This window comes from Equus asinus, chromosome 16 (assembly GCF_041296235.1).
Source record: "Equus asinus isolate D_3611 breed Donkey chromosome 16, EquAss-T2T_v2, whole genome shotgun sequence".
NCBI classification, from domain to species: domain Eukaryota; kingdom Metazoa; phylum Chordata; class Mammalia; order Perissodactyla; family Equidae; genus Equus; species Equus asinus.
Genome location: NC_091805.1, coordinates 29025861 through 29047618, shown reverse-complemented (window position 1 = coordinate 29047618; position 21758 = coordinate 29025861). Strand labels below are relative to the sequence as shown.

The window sequence follows — 21758 nt, the reverse complement described above, 5'->3', positions numbered from 1 at the left end:
CCTTCCTGCATACAAGCCTTCCTCGAGACTCAGGTTCAAACCACAACAGCTTCCGACCCTCTGAGGAAACCAACCTTGCTCAGCCTCACTTAAACTGCTCAGAAGGGAAAAAGGAAAGATCCTTCCACTCACCCTAGATTCTGTTTTATATACCCCAGCTATCACTTCCCCACTTATCCCTAACTAGAAGGAGTCTTAATTCATACAGTTTGCTTATTCTAGAACCAAAGTGAATTTGTATGTATTCCAGCCATTTTAAAAATAAAGTTTCTCAGAATTAAATAATTAGGTAGTCTACATCTATCAATGGTACTTAGAATTATGGAAAGGAAAAGGCAGAAATAGATGTTACTGTCTTATTACATCTTTTAGCTTTCTAGGATAAAAATGTTTTAACCACAAAATGCATTAATGTAGGATATGGTTACAGTAGGATGTCTGAAATAGAAATATGGATTTTTCAAATTAGACTAAAGTATTTCTTCTCTGCCTATTTGCCTTTATTGCTCAGGAAAGCCATGATTCTCAATTTTACAGTGAGTGATCACTTCCTTTAAATTCACTTATGTTTATGTTTAAAGCATTTCTCCTTTGCTTTACTCCCATATCTGAGAAGCAATAATAGCTTTGCACTATAATTTATTTCTGAGTTAAAGGGTATTTAAAGGCCCAATAAGAACCAGAAGAGCTTTATAGTATCAAGTGCACCGAAAAGTTTGTAGAATAAATATTACAACCTATTATTCTGTAAATTAACATCTTTTTCTATCATGTATTTAAGATAAAAATCTTGGTTGGTAGTAACACAAATTCAAATAGGTTTATATTTGCCTCACACTTTTTATTCCAACAGATAATTTAGCAGTTGTTGCTTATAAGTACTGTATAGTGAGACAGTATATTGCCATATTTATACATGTGTTTAATCATTCATTCATTTTTCACTTATTCACCCAGAATACACCCACCTTGTATAATAAAAACCATCTACTTCTCTGCATCTTCCCTGTCATCACTCCACTCCAAGCTACAATGACCTTTCCTGGAACACTGCAGTAGTCTCTTTTAACTGGTCTCTCCAAGTCCTTTCTGGTCATCCTCTAATCTTTTTCTCACATTGCAACTACAGTGATCTTCTCAAAACGCAAAAGTGATCATGTCAGGCAATACAATACAATTGTTAAGAGCACTGATTTTGAACCCAGGATGCCTGGGTTCAAATCCAGACTCTGCCATTTATTAGCTATGTCACCTTGGACAAGCCATTTAACCTCTCTGCCTCAGTTTCCTCATCTGTAAAATGGAGATGTCAATATGTGTATCTCAAATGGCTGTAAGGATTAAATGAACTAACAAAGTGCTCTGTGAATGGCAGTCTACCTCATCAACCTCAACTGCCACATCTTTATCTATATTTGTATTGTTCCATCCATACTGGCAAATTTCGCATTTTGTTTTTCCCATTTGAGAAAGGGCTGCACACCCTAATGTTTGAGAGCCTTTGCACATGCTGCACCCTCTATGTGAACTCACACTTCTGCCTTCTCACACACACCTGTTGCCTGTTAGCATCGTTTGTCAGATCTCTCTCAACATCTTTCCCACAGGGAAACCCTCCCTGAATCTAATAGTGGGTTAGGTTTTTATGTCAATATTATCCTAAGAATTCTGTTCATTTCCTTCATAGCACTTGTTCCTTTGTGTGACTCTTTGATTAATAGCTCTCCTTTCCACCATGCCTGTTTTTGCTCACATTATATCCTTAGTGCTTAGCTCAACACTCAGTCATTTGTTGGATTAAATGAATAAACAATAAGTGCCACCTGTGCCAGGCATTGTGTTGCATGGTTTATATATCATCTCATTTAATCTGACCTGAAATTAGAGTTTAAGAGCTGGTAAATGACCCCGGGCTAGGTGGGAGATGCAAAGAATTAAAAGTAAATCCTGCACGTAGAATAAGTCTTGGGGCCGGCCCGGTGGCGCAGCAGTTAAGTTTACATATTCTGCTTCAGCAGCCCGGGGTTCGCCAGTTCGGATCCCGGGTGTGGACATGGCACAGCTTGGCAAGCCATGCTGTGGCAGGCATCCCACATATAAAGTGGAGGAAGTTGGGCATAGATGTTAGCTCAGGGCCAGTCTTCCTCAGCAAAAAGAGGAGGATTGGCAGCAGATGTTAGCTCAGGGCTAATCTTCCATAAAAAAAAAAAAAGTCACAGAGTATTTGTGCATTAGTATCGGAATGTTGGTGTTTAATCTGATATGTTGTGATGTTTCAATTTTCCAATATACTAATAAAATTAAACAAGAGAAAGAAATTAAAAGTATAAACATTACAAAAGGAGAATACAAAAACATCATTACTTGCACATCTGATACCTACAACACATGGAAAACTCAAGAAAATGACTGAAAAACTACTACAAAAAATAAGAGAATTCAATAGGGTAGCAAGGTACAAAATTAATATGGAGAAATCAGTCACTTTAATATACTATACAACTGCCGGTTGAAATTTCTGATTTAGCAATTATATTTCACAACTCTGTAAAGTTAATAGCAGGCAGCATTACTTATGTTTTCTTCTAATAAATGGGATAATTCAAATACAGTTATTAATAATTCTTACTTTGTTGTTATTTTACAAGTATTCTTAAGCACTATTTCTTACGTATAGCAGGTTTTATCCTTTAGAAATAACACTGAATTGACTTTTATGCCTACCACTTATTTATCTAACATTTGTACTTATGCAAAATATTTCTTCAAATGTGATGATGGCTCAGAATATCTCTTTAATAAACAAAATATTGTATTTTAAATAATGAAACATTTTTTCACAACATGAGAAAGAAACATTTTTCAGAATATGAGAATGTGAGAAACTTTTAGAGTTTCTAAAAGTTTTACTTCTTTCATTTAACACTGCTGCTCTATATATTTTGTAAATCTTATAGTTTATTGGTTTTGGGTGCATCATGATTCTAGATATCAGAAAAATTTAACATAGGTAGAGGTCACTTCAGATTCTACTCATGTGAGAAAATCCAACATGGTCTTGTCCTTCACTGGAAATTACTGAGTTAGAATGCAATTACTACTCTAGGCCTCAGAAGAGACACAGAGCTACTGTTATCACTACTTCTAAATTCATTTCTCCAATCTCCCTGATATCTATTTCCTACCGAGGAATTGGAAGTTCAGAGAATGACATCAAAGAAAAGAAGCCAAGCGTGGGAATAAGAAATGCTTTGGAAAGAGGCAGAAGCAGCTAGATATAGAGATAGCAAGGCAGCTTGAAAAAAAACCCCAATGCCTACCTGCTACCTTAGGTCCAAATTCCTTAGCAATGTCCTAGGAGGCTCTGCCCACCATCTTTCTGGCTTCATCTCACACCACTCTCCCCCTCAACCTCTAGCCTCAGGCATACTGGCCTGTCAATAACTCTAAGAAATGACTGACGAAATCACCTGGGTAAGATTTTTTAAAAACATATTCCCCAGCCCCACTCAGACCTAGTAAATCACTCTCTCTGGAGAAGTGGATCAAGAATGTTTAGCGTTTTGGGGGCTGGCCCCGTGGCCGACTGGTTAAGTTCGCGCGCTCCGCTGCAGGCGGCCCAGTGTTTCGTTGGTTCCAGTCCTGGGCGCGGACATGGCACTGCTCATCAGACCATGCTGAGACAGCGTCCCACATGCCACAACTAGAAGAACCCACAACGAAGAATACACAACTATGTACCGGGGGGCTTTGGGGAGAAAAAGGAAAAAAAAAAAAAAAAAATCTAAAAAAAAAAGAATGTTTAGCGTTTTGTTTTGTTTTAAAAGAACCAGGATGTGTGAAGAATCTTCCACAGAGAAGCCTTCTCTGACTTCTCCAACTACGTACATTATACACTTCCACAGCACCTTGTACTTAGCACTCGTCACACTCATAATAATTTGCTCATAATATGTTCCTAATTTGAACATAATACCTATGTTCCCAGCTAGATGGTACACTCCTTCAGAGCAGGGACCATGTCTCCTTACTGTTTTCCCCTCAAAAACCAATCTCTACCTTGCAATAACTTCTGTGGACCTAGCAGACTGCATCAAGGGGTTCCGTTGCCCTCTAACTTCTCCCTGGGTTCAGTCAATGGGAGGCACAAGCAGGATGAAAGTGAGGTCAAGGTTTTTATTCCTCCAACTCTCTCCCTGCCAGGCAACCACAAATTCCCCATGTTCCTCTAGTGAACATCACAGATCCTACCAGGTAGCCCTATCTTTAAACTTCTGCTTCGGAGTCTGGTAACTATTCCTTCTCCTTGCCCATTAAAACCTAAGTAATAAACTCCCAACTGTTACTAGCTCCAGAGTAATGCACCATCCACCTTGGTTCCACTGAACAGGCCCACACCTTTATAAATAGGAGTAAACTCTCCTCATTAACCCTTTTGAGTGTGCTATTTCCTACCAGGCCCTGACTAATACAATATCCATTCAAAAACATGGTAAGCTGAACATAAGACATTCCAATCACTGTGGCAATTTCTACAAGGCAGTACTAAGCACAGTGCTTCCTACATAGTAAATCATCCACAAATGTTTGCTGAATATATGAATGACCCTCAGTGAAGGGTTTAGAAATTGTTGGATACAGGAGTTTTTGGAAGATGGTGGCATAGGAAGATGCTGAGCTTGCCTCCTCCTACAGACACAATAAACCTACAACTACCTGGAGAACAATTTCCTCTCAGATCTGGAAACTGGATGAAATGAACCTCCACCACATGGGACAACACAGAGAAGGGTGGAAGAGGCAGAGATACAGTCCTCCTGAGGTAAAAAGCCACAAGGCTTCACAGTCAGAGTGATCTCAACGGGGCAGAGCTTTTCCCAGAGGAGCAGGGGAATTGAGCTCCACATTAGGCACTCCAGCCCTCAGATCCAGCACAAGAGATGAGAGACTAAAACAACTGGCTTTGAAAGCCAACAGGGAATATGCCCAGGAAACCTACAGAACTTCAGGGAAAGTAAAACCTGCTCTTAAAGGGCCCATGCACTGACTCACTTGACCTGGAAACCAGCAGAAAAACACCAGATAGTAAAGTGTATAGTCCACTGGTAAAAGAGACTTACTAAGCTCAGAGCACATCTTGGAGAGGCAGGAGGTGATCTGGACCCCACCCCGCAGGGACTGAGACACTGGTGGCAGCCATTTTTGTAACCTAGTTCAGCCTTGCTAACACAAATGCTGGCAGCAGCCATTTGGAATCCTCCCTCTAGCCTGTTAGCACAGGGGCCTGCCCCACCCACCAGCAGACCTGAAGCAGTAGCACCACCCCCATCCCCTAACGTCCTGCCCATGAGTAAGCCACCAAGGAAGGTGTGCACCACCTGGCCACATAATCAGCCACTGCCTCAGGCTTGCCCTGTCCAAAAGCGAGCTGGCAACAGCCGGACCACTGGATGGCAAACCCAGCCTCATAGGGGACCAGCCCAGCCTACCTGTACACCTGCAGCAAGAGTGACCCCACCACACAGAAGGGCACAGGCTGCCCACAAAGGGGACACTCCTGGAGCATTTGGCATAGGTAACATTCGGCATGCTGCTGGGACCCATAAGACATCTCCTACATAAGACCATATTTCCAAAACTGGAAGACGTAGCTGATCTACCTAACACATAGAAATAAGCAAAGAAGGCCAGCCCGGTGGCGCAGCAGTTAAGTTTACATGTTCTGCTTCTTGGCAGCCCGGGGTTCACCAGTTCGGATCCCAGGTGCGGACATGGCACCGCTTGGCAAGCCATGCTGTGGTAGGCATCCCACATGGAAAGTAGAGGAAGATGGGCATGAACGTTAGCTCAGGGCCAATCTTCCTCAGCAAAAAGACGATGACTGGCAGTAGTTAGCTCAGGGCTAATCTTCCTCAAAAAAAAAAAAGAAAGAAAGAAATACGCAAAGAGAAGTAACCAAATGAGGAGACAAAGGAATATGTTTCAAATAAAACAGGACAAGTCAGAAGAAGAACTAAATGAAACAGAAATAAACAATTGACCTGACAACGAGTACAAACTAATGGTCACAAGGATGCTCAGTGAACTCGCGAGAAGAACGGATGAACACAGTGAGAACTTCAACAAAGAACAGAAAATACAAAATGAGCTAAAGAATACAATGACTGAAATGAAAAATTCACTAAAAGGAATCAACAGCAGTAGATGATACAGAAAAACAGAACAGTGATCTAGACAACAGAGTAAAGGAAATCACCCAAATTGAACAGAAAAAAAACTAAAAAGAACAATGACAGTCTAAGAGACCTCTGGGAAAACATCAAGTGTACTAACATTTGCATTACAGGTGTCCCAGAAGAACAACAGAGAGACAAAGGGGCAGAGAACTTATTTGAAGAAATAATACCGGAAAACTTCCCTAACTGAGGATGGAAACAGACACCCAGGTACAAGAAGCACAGAAAGTACCAAGCAAGATGAACCCAAAGAGGCCCACATTAAGACACACTATAATTAAAATATCAAGAATTAAAGATGAAGTACCTGGAAGTGATCCTGGGCTCAAGGCTGTTCCTGCTAGAGTCTCAGGAAAGATAAAGATTAGATTGTAAGAAAAGACAATAGAAACCATGTTTCAAAAACCTGTATTACAGGTACTTCACCAATTTGTAAGACATGAACCTGAAATAACTAGTAGCTTGGTTCTTGAAAGATCTCTGAATCCTGTACAGTTACTTGGGCAAGTAGGTCAGGACCCTGTCATAAGACAAGTGGAAGGAAAAAACCAGTCACAATATCTTCTCCAGCAACAAATGAGATGTGGCGATCAGGGGAAAGTGAAGCATATCAAATGGGTGATGTTAGTCAAAAGACAAAGTGGCACAAAATTTCAGTATTCTGGCCGGGCCTCAGAGACGTGGCATATCAGTACGTAAAAAAGGGATCTCAAACTTATGTGGAAGGAAAAGTAGACTACAGTGAAGACACAGATAAAAACAATGTGAGGCGACAAGCAACAACAATCATAGCTGATAACATTATGTTTCTGAGTGACCAGACAAAACAGAAGGCAGAGAGTGGATAATATTTTTTGGCCATTGTTTGATATGGTGTCATTTCCTGATCATGTATAGTCTTTATAGTTCCGAAGGACGAAAATTAAAATAGTCTTTTATGTATATATATAAAAAAGAATTAAAGACGAAGAGAGACTCTTAAAAGCTGCAAGAGAAGATCAACAAGTTATATAGAAGGGAAACCTCATAAGGCTATCAACTGACTTCTCAGCAAAAACCTTACAGGCCAGAAGGAAGTAACACAATATATTCAAAGTGCTGAAAGAGACAAAACGACAACCAAAAATACTCTACCCAGCAAAGTTATCATTCAGAATGAAAGAAAAGATAGAGTTTTCCAGAAAAGCAAAAACTAAAGGAATTTATCACCACTAAACCACCCTTATAAGAAATGGTAAAGAAGAGGGGCAGAGTAAGATGGCGGGGGTGAGCTGACCTGGGACTTTCTTCCCTCCAAACTACAACAAGTGATTGGAAAAACTGAATTTCAGCCAATAATCCTAGTGCCAGGCCATCAGAAAACTACAGAAACAAGAACACGGAGGACGGAGAGGCTGAAGCCAGCCTCAGAGGAGCTGGAAAGGGAAGAGAGAACTTTGCTCCCTCCCCTAGAAACTGGGATCGCTGCTTTGGCTGAGGGAAGGAGCGGGGTAGGGACCACGCGACTGGGGGATCATCTAGGACTCCTGCCTCCGGTGCAATGGAAACCCACTGACAGGGGAAAGCTTCCGTGTGTGGGGACCCCATCAAGCCAGGGCCCCGGGAGACCAGAGAACAAGAACTGATTGGAATCCAGATCAGCGTGTGAGAGAAAGTTCCCCTCCTCCCCGAACCTGCGCTGGGCGCTGCCATCTTGCCTGAAGGGGGAGAGCTCAGAACGGCGGATCTCGACCCCCACCTAGTGGCGACAGGCTGTAACTGCAACCGAATACTACCATCACGTGCAAAAACTGCTCCTCTACCATCCAGCAATTTATAAAAGCTCCAGACCAGAAGTAAAAAAAATAAAAACACAGAATTAAGTCCTGAGGACTTGGAAATAGGTAAACTAAGTGAAAATGAGTTCAGAGTATCATCAAAAAACTCAATGAGGTAGAGGGAAAGATGGACAAACAAGTCAATGAGTTCTGCAGTTACTTCACAAAAGAGATCGAAACTATAAAGAAGAATCAATCAGAAATACTAGAGATGAAAAATACAATGGACCAGATAAAACAAAATACGGATTCCCTGAATGCCCATGTAGACACCAGAGGAGCAAATTAGCATACTCGAAGATAGACAGGCTGAAGGGCTCCAGACAGAGGAAGAAAGAGAACTAAGGATTAAAAAGAATAAGGAAAATATCAGAGGAATAGCAGATTCAATGAGGAGAACGAATTTAAGGATCATCGGAATTCCTGAGAACATGGAAAAGGAAAACACACCAGAAACTGTGCTTAAAGAAATGACAGAAGAGAACTTCCCAAATCTAGGGATTGAGGGAGAAATGTGTGTGGAGGAGCTTTCAGATCTCCTAGATTTGTCAATGTAAAAAGACCTACTGCAAGGTATATAGTAGTAAAAATGGCAAAAATGAAAGACAAAGAATACTCAGGGCAGCAAGACAGAAGAAGAAAACCTACAAAGGAACTCCTATCAGACTTTGAGTGGATTTCTCTACGGAAACCTTACAAGCTAGGAGAGAATGGAGTGACAGTCAAAACTTTAAAAGATAAAAATCTTCAGCCAAGAATACTCTACCCAGCAAAAATATCCTTCAGATTTGAGGGAGAAATTAAATCTTTTCCAGACAAACAAAAGTTAAGGGAATTTGTAACCAAAAGTCCTCCACTACAAGAAATCCTCAAGAAGGCTCTCATACCTGAAAAAAGAAAAAAAGGGAGAAAGGGGTCACAAACCACAGAGTAGGGAGACAGATAGAACCAGAATAGGATAGCAAATATTCAACTATAGCATTAGGATAAAGGTAAAGAACCACCAAAGCAAAGACGATCTTATCACTCTCACTACAAACTCATAAAATGAGGGGGAATAAGAGATGAAAATAATTTAGGAAGGGAAGAGCAAAGGGACTAAATCAGTCTAAGCCAAGTAAGTAAGAGACCACCAGAGAATAGACTATATTATACACAAGAGTCTAAATACAAATTTCAGGGTAGCCACTAAACTAAAGGACAGCACAGAGCCACAAAACATGAATAAGGAAAAATCTAAGAAACGGAGCATAAGAAATTGCAGAAGTCAATGGATGGGCTAAAACACACAGGTCGAGAAACAAAGATAACGCAGAAAAACCAGATAATGAGCGACAGAATGACAGCATTAAGCCCACATGTATCAATAATCACCCTCAATGTAAACGGATTGAACTCCCCAATAAAAAGACACGGAGTGGCAATATGGATTAAAGAACAAGATCCAACAATTTGTTCCCTCCAGGAAACACACCTCAGCCTCAAGGAAAAACACAGGCTCAGAGTGAAGAGGTGGAAGACAATACTTCAAGCTGATAGCAAGCCAAAGAAAGCAGGTGTCACAGTACTTATATCAGACAAAACGGATTTCAAAATGAGGCCGGTAAAGAGAGACACAGAGGGACAATATATAATGATCAAAGGGACACTTCATCAAGAAGAAATAACGCTTATAAATATCTATGCACCCAACACAGGAGCACCAAAGTTCATAAAGCAACTATTAACAGACCTAAAGGAAGATGTTAAAAACAACACAATAATAGTAGGGGACCTCAACACCCCACTCACATCAATGGACAAATCATCCAGATAGGAAATCAACAAGGAAATAGTGGAGCTAAACAAAAAACTAAAACAATTGGACTTAATAGACATATATAGGTCACTTCACCCTAAAAGAGCTGAATACACATTCTTCTCAAGTGCGCATGGAACATTCTCAAGGATAGACCATATGTTGGGAAACAAGGCAAGCCTCTACAAATTTAAAAAAATTCAAATAATAACAAGCATCTTCTCCAATCATAATGCTACAAGGCTAGAAATTAATTACAAGAAAAAAGCTGAGAAAGGCACAAGGATGTGGAGACTAAACAATACGCTACTGAACAAGCAATGGATCATTGAAGAAATTAAAGAAGAAATCAAAAAGTACCTGGAGATAAATGAAAATGATAACATGCCATACCAACTCATATGGGACACAGCAAAAGCTGTATTAAGAGCAAAATTGATCGCAATACAGACACATCTTAACAAACAAGAAAAATCCCAAATAAGCAATCTTAAATTAGACCTAACCGAATTAAAGAAAGAAGAACAAAACCCAAAGTCAGCAGAAGGAGAGAAATAATAAAAATCAGGGCAGAAATAAATGCTATTGAAACGAAAAAGGAGATAGAAAGGATCAATGAAACAAAGAGCTGGTTCTTTGAAAAGATAAATAAATTGACAAACCCCTAGCCAAACTTACAAAGAAAAAAAAGGGAGAAAGCTCAAATAAACAACATCAGAAATGAAAGAGAAGAAAAAGCCACAGACTCCGCAGAAATACAATAGATTATAAGAGAATACTATGAAAAATTATACACCAACAAAATGGATAACCTAGAGGAAATGGATAAATTCTTGGACTCCTACAATCTCCCAAAGCTCACTCAAGAAGCAGCAGACAATTTGAACAGACCAATCACAAGGAAAGAGATTGAAACAGCAATCAAAAACATCCCAAAGAATAAAACCCCAGGACCAGATGGCTTTCCTGGGGAATTCTAGCAAACTTTCAGAGAGGATTTAATACCTATCCTTTTCAAGCTATTCCAAAAAATTAGGGAAGATGGAGCACTTCCTAACACATTCTACGAGGCCAACATCACGCTGATACCAAAGCCTGGCAAGGACACGACGAGAAAAGAGAACTACAGGCCAATATCACTGATGAACATAGATGCAAAAATTCTAAACAAAATTTTGGCAACCAGAATTCAGCAATTCATCAAAGGGATCATACATGATGATCAAGTGGGATTCATACCAGGGACACAGGGATGGTTCAACACCCGCAAATCAATCAACATGATACACCACATCAACAAACTGAGGAATAAAAACCACATGATCATCTCAATAGATGCAGAGAAAGCATTTGACAAGATTCGACAGCCATTTATGATAAAAACTCTGAACAAAATGGGCATAGAAAGGAACTACCTCAACATAATAAAAGCCATATATGACAAACCCACAGCCAACATCATACTCAATGGGCAAAAACTGAGCGCCATCCCCCTGAAATCAGGAACAAGACAAGGATGCCCTCTATCACCACTGTTGTTTAACATAGTACTGGAGGTCCTGGCCAGAGCAATCAGGCAAGAAAAAGGAATGAAAGGAAGCCAAATAGGAAAGGAAGAAGTGAAACTTTCGCTGTTTGCAGACGACATGATCTTATATATGGAAAACCCCAAAGAATCCATTGGAAAACTCTTAGAAGTAATCAACAACTACAGCAAAGTTGCAGGGTATAAAATCAATTTGCATAAATCAGTAGCATTTCTATATTCTAATAATGAACTAACAGAAAAAGAACTCAAGAACAAAATACCATTCACAATCGCTACAAAAAGAACAAAATACCTCGGGGTGAATTTAACTAAGGAAGTGAAAGACCTATACAATGAAAATTACGAGGACTTTCTGAGCTAATTGGATGATGACATAAGGAGATGGAAAGACATTCCATGTACATGGATTGGAAGAATAAACATAGTTAAAATGCCCGTTCTACCTAAAGCAATTTACAGATTCGATGCTATTCCAATCAGAATCCCAATGACACTCTTTACAGAATTAGAACAAAGAATCCTAAAATTCTTATGGGGCAACAAAAGATCCCCAATTGCTAAAGCAATCCTGAGAAAAAAGAACAAAATGGGAGACATCACAATCCCCAATTTCAAAACATACTACAAAGCTACAGTAATAAAAACAGCATGGCACTGGTACAAAAACACGTGCATGGATCAATGGAACAGAATTGAAAGCCCACAAATAAAACCACACATCTATGGACAGCTTATCTTTGACAAAGGAGCTGAGGGCATACAATGGAGAAAAGAAAGTCTTTTCAACAAATGGTGCTGGGAAAACTGGAAAGCAATATGTAAAAGAATGAAAATTGACCATTCTTTCTCACCATTCACCAAAAGAAACTCAAAACGGATCAAAGACCTAAAGGGGAGACCTGAAACCATAAGGCTTCTAGAAGAAAACATAGGCAGTACACTCTTTGACATCAGTATTAAAAGGATCTTTTCCGACACCATGCCTTCTCAGAGAAGGGAAACAATAGAAAGAATAAACAAATGGGACTTCATCAGACTAAAGAGCTTCTTCAAGGCAAATGAAAACAGGATTGAAACAAAAAAACAACCCACTAACTGGGAAAAAATATTTGCAAGTCATATATCTGACAAAGGCTTAATATCCATAATATATAAAGAATTCACACAACTCAACAACAAAAAATCAAACAACCTGATCAAAAAATGGGCTGGAGACATGAACAGACATTTCTCCAAAGAAGATATACAGATGGCCAATAGGCACATGAAAAGATGTTCATCACCGCTGATCATTAGGGAAATACAAATCAAAAAACTACACTAAGATATCACCTTACACCCATTAGAATGACAAAAGTATCTAAAACTAATAGTAACAAATGTTGGAGAGCTTGTGGAGAAAAAGGAACCCTCATATACTGCTGGTGGGAATGCAAACTGGTGCAGCCACTATGGAAAACAGTATGGAGATTCCTCAAAAAATTAAAAATAGAACTATCATATGACCCAGCTATCCCATTACCAGGTATCTACCCAAAGAGCTTGAAGTCAGCAATTCCAAAAGTCCTATGCACCCCAATGTTTACTGCAGCATTATTTACAATAGCCAAGATGTGGAAGCAACCTAAATGCCCATCAACAGATGATTGGGTAAAGAAAATGTGGTATATATATACAATGGAATACTACTCAGCCGTAAAACAGAACAAAATCGTCCCATTTCCAACAACATGGATGGACCTTGAGAGAATTATGTTAAGTGAAATAAGCCAGTTAGAGAAGGACAATCTCTGTATGACTCCACTCATACGAGGAATTTAAAAAGGTAGACAAAGAGAACAGATTAGTGGCTACCAGGGGAAAGGTGGGTGAGGGGTGGGCACAAAGGGTATGGTGGTACACCTACAACACGACTGACAATAATGTACAACTGAAATTTCACAAGATTGTAACCTATCATTAACTCAATTTTAAAAAAAGGACACGGTAAAGAGACTTCTTTAAGTAGAAAAGCAAAGGCCATAAATGAAATAAGAAAATTATCAAAACAAAAATATCACTGGTAAAGGTAAATATATAGTAAAGGTAGTGAATCAACCACCTATAAAGCTAGTATGAAGGTCAAAAGACAAAAGTACTAACATCACCTATATCTACAATAAGAGGTCAAGGGATACACAAAATCAAGAGGTAAATCATGATGTCAAAAACATTAAAACATAGTGGGGGGAAAGTAAAAGTGTAGGGCTTTTAGTATAAGGTCAAACTTGAGACCATCAACCTACTATACATTGCTATATACACAGCTTATTATATATGAATCTCACGGTAACTACAAAACAAAAACCTATTATAAATACACAAAAAAAACAAAAGGAAAGGAACCCAAACAACACTAAAGGAAATCATCAAATTACAAGAGAGAAAGAGAAGAATAGAAAAGAACTACAAAGACATCCAGCTAAAAAGTCACAAAATGGCAAAAGTACACACCTATCAATAATTACTTTAAATGAAAATGGATTAAATACCCTAATCAAAAGACAAGGTGGCTGAATGGATTAAAAAACAAGACCCATATATATGCTGCATATAAAAGATACACTTCAGATCTAAAGACACTCACACACAAAAAGTGAGGGTATTTAAAAAGATATTCCAGGAAAATGGAAATGAAAAGAAAGCTGGGGTAGCAATACTTAGACAAACTAGACTTTAAAACAAAAACTGTAACAAGAGACAAAGAAGGACATTACACAATGATAAAGGGAACAATACAACTGAGAGGATATAACACTTGTAAATATCAATGCGCCCAAAAGAGGAGTACCTAAATACATAAAGCAAATATTAACAGACAAACAATAAGTAACAGGCAGTAACAATACGAGTACAGTACTTTATGGGGCTGGCCCCGTGGCCTGGTAGTTAAGTTCATGCACTCCGCTTCGGCAGCCCAGGGTTCCACTAGTTCAGATCCCAGGCGCAGACATGGCACCACTCGTCAGGCTACACTGAGGCAGCATCCCACATGCCACAACTAGAAGGATCCACAATTAAAATATACAACTATACACTGGGGGGATTTGGGGAGAAAAAGCAGGGGGGAAAAAAGCCTTTAAAAAGTGTAGGAGACTTTAATACCCCACTTACATCAATGGATAGATCATCCAGACAGAAAATCAATAATGAAACATTGGCCTTCAATGACACATTAGACCAGATGGACTTAACAGATACATATACAGAAGATTCCATCTACAAACTTCAGAATACACATTCTTTTTGAATGCATATGGAACATTCTCCAGGACAGATCACATATTAGGTCACAAAACAAGTCTCACTAAACTTAAGAACATTGAAATAATACCAAGCTTCTTTTCCAAACACAACATTTTGAAAACAGAAATCAACTACAAGAGAACTGGGGAAGTTACAAATATGTGGAGATTAAACAAAATGCTACTGAAAAATTATTGGATCAACAGCGAAATGAAAAAATATCTGTAGACAAATGAAAATACAATATACCAAAATCCAAGGGATACAGCAAAAGGGGTACTAAAAGGAAGTCTATAGCAATACAGGCATACCTGAAGAAACAAGAAAAACTTCAAATAAACAATGTAACACTGCATCTAAAAGGCACTAGGAAAATAAAAACAAAGCCCAAAATCAGTAGATGGAAGGAAATAATAAAAAATCAGAGCAGAAATAAATGAAATAGAGACTAAAAGACAATAGAAAAGATCAACAAAACTAAGAGCTGGTTCTTTGAAAAGATAAAGTTGACAAACCTTTAGCTAGACTCACTAAGGAAAAAAGAGAAAGCTCAAATAAACAAAATCAGAAACAAAAGAGACGACATTACAAAGGATACCAGAAAAATACAAAGAATTACAAAAGAATACTATGAAAACCTGTATGCCAACAAATGAGATAACCTAGAAGAAATGGATAAATTCTTAGAATTAGACAACCTTCCAAAACTAAATTAAGAAACAGACAATGTGAATAGACCAATCACCAGTAAGATCGAAACAGTAATCAAAAACGTCCCAAAACAAGAGTCCAGGACCAGATGGCTTCCCCAGTGAATTCTACAAAACATTCAAAGATTTAACACCTATCCTTCTCAAACTCTTCCAAAAAATTGAAGAGAAGGAGAAGCTTCCTAACTCATTCTACAAAGCCAACATTACACTGATACCAAAACCAGACAAGAACAAAACAAAAAAAAGGAAACTACAGGCCAAAATCACTGACAAACATAGATGCAAAAATCCTCAACAAAATATTAGCAAACCAAATACAACAATACATTAAAGTATCATACAACACAATCAAGTGTGATTTATTCCAGGGATGTGAGGATGGTTCAACATCCACAAATCAATCAATGTGATACATCACATTTACAAAATTAAGAATAAAAATCACACAATCATCACAATAGATGCAGAGAAAGCATTCAACAAGATTCAGCATCCATTTATGATAAAAACTCTGAATAAAATGGGTATAGAAGAAAAGGACCTGGGGGCCCACCCCATGGCTGACTGGTTAAGTTCAAGCCCTCCGCTTCAGTAGCCCAGGGTTTCAACAGTTCAGATCCTGGGCACAGACATGGCACTGTTCATCAAGCCATGCTGAGGCAGCATCCCACATGCCACAACAAGAAGGACCCACAACTAATAATATACAACTATGTACCAGGGGGCTTTGGGGAGAAAAAGGAAAAATAAAATCTTAAAAAAAAAAAAAGAAGAAGAAGAAGAAAAGGACCTGAACGTAATAAAAGCCATATATGACAAACCCAAATCGAACATCCTACTCAAGAGTGAAAAACTGAAAGCTATCTATCCCTCTAAGAACAGGAACAAGACAAGGAAGCCCACTTTCACCACTCTTATTCAACATAGTTTCGCAAGTCCTAGCCAGAGCAATTAATGAAGAAAAAAGAAATAAAAGGCATGCAAATTGGAATGGAAGAAGCACAAGTGTCCACTATTTGCAACTGACACTTTATATACAGAAAATCCTAAAGAATCCACCAAAAAACTATTAGAAATGATAAACAGTAAAGTTGCAGGGTACAAAATCAACATTAAAAATCAGTTGCATTTCTCTATGCTAACAACAAAACAGCAGAAAGAGATTTCAAGAATACAACCTCATTTACAATAGCAACAAAAAGAATAAAATACATAGGAATAAATTTAACCAAGGAAGTAAAAGACTTGTATAGTGAAAACTATAAAACATTATTGAAAGAAATGGAAAGCTATTCTGTGCTCACAGATTGGAAGAATTAACATAGTTAAAATGTCCATACCACCTAATGCAATGAACAGATTCAGTGCAATCCCTATCAAAATCCCAATAATATTTTTTACAGAAATAGAACAAAGAATCCTAAAATTTATATGGAACAAAAGACCCTGAATAGCCAAAGCAAAACTGAGAAAAAAGAACAAAGCTGGAGGCCTCACACTCCTTGATTTCAAAGTATACTACAAAGCTGTAGTAATCAAAACACCACAGTACTGGCACAAAAACAGACACCCATATCAATGGAAGAGAACTGAGAGCCCAGAAATAAATGTACATATTTATGGACAGTTAATTTCTGACAAAGAGGCCAAGAACACACAACAGAGAAAGGAAAGCCTCTTCAATAAATGGAGTTAGGAGGGGCCAGCCCGGTGGCATTTCGGCAGCCTAGGGTTCTCCGGTTCGGATCCCAGATGTAGACCTACACACCGCTTGTCAAGCCATGCTGTGGCAGGCATCCCACATATAAAGCAGAGGAAGATGGGCACAGATGTTAGCTCAGGACCAGTCTTCCTCAGCAAAAAGAGGAGGATGGATGGCAGATGTTAGCTCAGGGCTAATCGTCCTCAAAAAAAAAAAAGAAATGGTGTTAGGAAAACTAGACAGCCACATGCAAAAGAATGAAAGTGGACCACTATCTTACACCATACACAAAAACTAACTCAAAATGGATTAAAGACTCGAATGTAAGACCTTACACCACAGAACTCCTAGAAGAAAACATAGGCAGTATGCTCTTCAACATCAGTCTTAGCAGTATCTTTTTAGATGTATCCTCAGACAGGGGAAACAAAGGAAAAATAAACAAATGGACTACATCAACCTAAAAAGCTTCTGCACAGCAAAAGAAACCACCAACAAAACGAAAAGACAACCTACCAACTGAGAGGAGATATTTGCAAATCATTATCCAATAAGGGATTAAAACCCAAAATACATAAAGAATTCACACAACTCAACAAAAAAACAAACAACCCAATTAAAAAAATTGGCAAAGGATCTGAACATTTTTCCAAAGAAGATATAGAGATGGCCAACAGGGACATGAAAAGATGTTCAACATCACTAATTATTCGGGAAATGCAAATCAAAATCACATGAGATATCACCTCACGCCTGTCAGAATGTCTATTATTAAAAAGACAGGAAATAACAAGTGTTGGAGAGAATGTGGAGAAAAGGGAAGCCTACTACACTGCTGGTAGGAATGTACACTGGTGCAGCCACTATAGAAAACAGTATGGAGAGTCTTCAAAAAGTTAAAAATAGAACTACCAAATGATCCAGCTATTCTACTTCTGGGTATTCATCCAAAGAACATGAAAACACTAATTTGAAAAGATACATGTACCTCTATGCAGCACTATTCACAATAGCCAAGATTTGGAGACAACTTAAGTACCCATTGATGGATGAGGGGATAAATATGTGGGGGGTACACACACACACACACACACACACACACACACACACACACACACAGGAATACTACTCAGCCATAAAAAAGATTAAATCTTGCCATTTGCAACAACATGGATGGACCTTGAAGGTATTACGCTAAGCAAAATAAGTCACACAAAGAAAGCCAAATACCATATGATTTCGCTCACATGTGGAAGATAAAACAACAACAAAAATCCACAATGATACAGAGAATAGATTGATGGTGCCAGGAGGGATGGGGCGTGGGGAGAGGACAGAAGAAGTAAAGGGGCATATTTGTACAGTGATGAATAGCAGCTAGACTTTTGGTGGTGAACATGATGTAGTCCATACAGAAGTTGAAATATAATGCTGTACACCTGAAATTTACATAATGTTACATACCAGTGTTACCTCGATAAAAAATAAAATTAAAGGGGCCAGCCCAGTGGCACAGCGGTTAAGTGCACACATTCTGCTTCAGTGGCCCGGGGTTCGCTGGTTCAGATCCCAGGTGCAGACATGGCACTGCTTGGCAAGCCATGCTGTGGTAGGCGTCCCGCATATAAAATAGAAGATGATGGGCACGGATGTTAGCTCAGGGCCAGTCTTCCTCAGCAAAAAAAAAAGAAAAAAAGGAGTAGGATTGGCAGCAGATGTTAGCTCAGGGCTAATCTTCCTCAAAAAAATGTTAAATTAAACTAAATTAAATTTTTAAAAAAAGGAACTGTTGGATAAACTAGGTCCATTAAAGTCACTAAAAAAAAAAGATCTTGGAGTCACACAAACCTGAGTTCAAGTTTAGCTCTGCATGACAAAGGTCAACCTTTCTTATTAGTTTCATCTTCTAGAAAATGGGAATGCCACCACTTACTCCATAGAGTTGGCATGAAAATAAAACAACATCTACCAGAGTGCCTGGCACACAGACACATTCCAAATTCTAAGTTCCTCTCTTTCCCAAATTCAACTCTCAAAAAGACATTTGGCCAGAATTATGTAAAATGGCCCAAAATCACTTGTTAATTTACTTTTCCTAACATTTGCCTTCAAAATGACTTATAAAGGATAACACAGCAGGATAAAATAATTTTAAAAGAGATGAGGAAAATGAAAAAAGAAAAGAGAAATTTAAGATGATACCAAGAATGAATCTACAAATACAATGGGCAACAGTGAACCCAGAAATCTGTCAGTTTTCTGGCAGCAAGTTCAAAATGGGAAATGCATATACTCAAAGCAAACATTTCCTATACAATAAAAAACCTTAAAAGAAATTTTTCCAATGAGTCTCATAGAGAACACAGTGTAATACAGTGGGCAATATTCTAAACAAAGTCCTTATGGTAAACTAGCAAATTTTTAGGACCTTCAAAAAATAACCTCTCCGGGGCCAGCCTGGTGGTGCAGCAGTTAAGTTCACATGTTCTGATTAGGTGGTTTGCTGGTTCGGATCCCGGGTACGGACATGGCACTGCTTGTCTAGCCATGCTGTGGCAGGCATTGCACATACAAAAAAAGTAGAGCAAGATGGGCACAGCTGTTAAGTCAGGGCCAGTCTTCCTCAGCAAAAAAGAGGAGGATTGGCAGTAGATGTTAGCTCAGGGCTAATCTTCCTCAAAAAAATAAACAAATAAATAACCTCTATGCACAGACACTGATGGCTGGCTTCTGAACAAAAGCAATTTGATAAAGGTAGCGTAGCATTCATGGCAAAGAATGAAGGCTCTGAATATAGAAAGATCTTAATTTATATCCTAGTTCTGCTAGTTACTATGAAGCAGTTTTGGACAAGACACTTAACCTCTGAGCCCCAAAAAGTAAGATACACTGCCTCAAACACAGTAAGTACTCAATAATCATTCAATTATTCCTAGTAGTATTACTAAAAGCAATTCAATGAGAGTGGAAAGGGAATATCATGTAGTCCAAGTACAAGGAGTTTTCTAATGTCCTGGCTCAATATAAGTATAGATTTTACAGCATGTAAAGCAATGGTTCTCAAACCTTGGTATTATGAGAATCATCTGGTGTGTTTTTCAAAAATACAAATTCCTGGGCCTCATTCCCAGAGACTCTGATTCAGGAGGTTAGAGTACGGCTTGGGAGTTTGTTTTGTCATTACTGCCTTTAAATTCCTGAGATGATTCTAATGATCATCCAGATTTGAGGACTGCTAACTAACGTTTCTCAGCCAGGAGTTAAGAACCACAATCACCAAAAAGTCTTACAGAACTCCAGATGGCTGACCAGCCAACACCCCCAGAACGTAATGAATGAGAATCTCCAGGCCAAACTGGCCAAACGACCAAAAGCTGACTGAAATAAAAGAAGAGCTGTTGTTGTTGTTCAAGTAAGGGGTTTAAAATCCACAAAATAAATCAATAACCTCTGAACTATCGGAAGGTGAACGTTGGAATGGATAAACATTTTACTGAACCAAGAAACAATTAGGATAGATAAAAAAGAACTAAGTTCTCAACCTAGGTAATATAGTCAAAATACTAAGAAAGAGAAAACAAAAATGTGCCTTGATTAATCTAACAATTAACATTCCATGTACAATATAAATGAGTAGTTAAGTACCACTGCAGCATTTGTAATCTTGCACCACTAAAAAAAGAATATTGCCATTATTCTTCTTAGAACAGAACTGAAGAACACCCAAAATATCTTAGTTATGGGTATTAACTAAATTCTGCAAAATAATTCAGAATTCAAAAGGTCATGTATGAATTATGCAGAAGGCTTTCATTATTTTTAAATATGTCCTGAAAGACCCCAGCTTTCCAGGCCTTTCATACCTGATAGTACTGAGTTCTAACAACATAAGAAAGCTTTCTACCTAGACAACGACAGGGGCTGCCATCACAGAGTTAAGAAAAGCAAGCCAGGTGGAGTAGTAGTTTAGCTGAAAGTTTCTTAAAAGTGAAAGCAGAGCTAACATTTACACTTGGATTGTAAGTTTCTCAACTTAAATGCCATAATCAAACATCTCTTAGTTTGAAAGAGTAGCTGACAAGTTTGAGGAGAAATATCAAATATAAATACAGTATTTTCTTCACATCACAATTAAATTTCTCCTTTTCGCAATATGGTACCACTACCACCAATATTGGTTTTTATTTATATTTTACTAATACTACCATGGGAAATTAAGGTAAACATTAATATCTGAAAGTTAACTGAGGGGTGAGCCCCGTGGCATAGTCATTAAGTTCGCACACTCCGCTTCGGTGGCCCAGGGTTTGTGGGTTCTGATCCCAGGTGCACACCTACACCATTCGCCAGCCATGCTGTGGCAGCAACCCACATCCAAAATAGAGAAAGACTGGCACAGATAGATGTTAGCTCAGAGCAAATCTCCCTCACCAAAAAAAAAAAAAAAATTTAACTGAGGTTAACAGACATTTCTCCAAAGAAAATATACAAACATATAACAAGCACATGAAAAGATGCTCAACATCATTTGTCATAAGGTAAATGCAAATCAAAACCACAATGAGATATCCCTTAATACCCACTATGATGGCTATAATCAAAAAGTAGAATGATACCAAATTTTCACAAGGATGTAAAGAAATCAGAACTTTCATATA

At 38.5% G+C, this 21758-nt stretch overlaps 1 protein-coding gene and 1 pseudogene across 5 annotated transcripts in view; one reads left to right on the top strand and one right to left on the bottom strand.

Annotated features, from left to right (window-relative positions):
* FNBP1L (formin binding protein 1 like) overlaps window positions 1-21758 on the bottom strand; it is a 120023-nt gene that overhangs the window by 83776 nt on the left and 14489 nt on the right. The gene's annotated exons all lie outside the window — the stretch shown is intronic.
* LOC139040387 (single-stranded DNA-binding protein, mitochondrial pseudogene) lies at window positions 5892-13708 on the top strand (annotated as a pseudogene).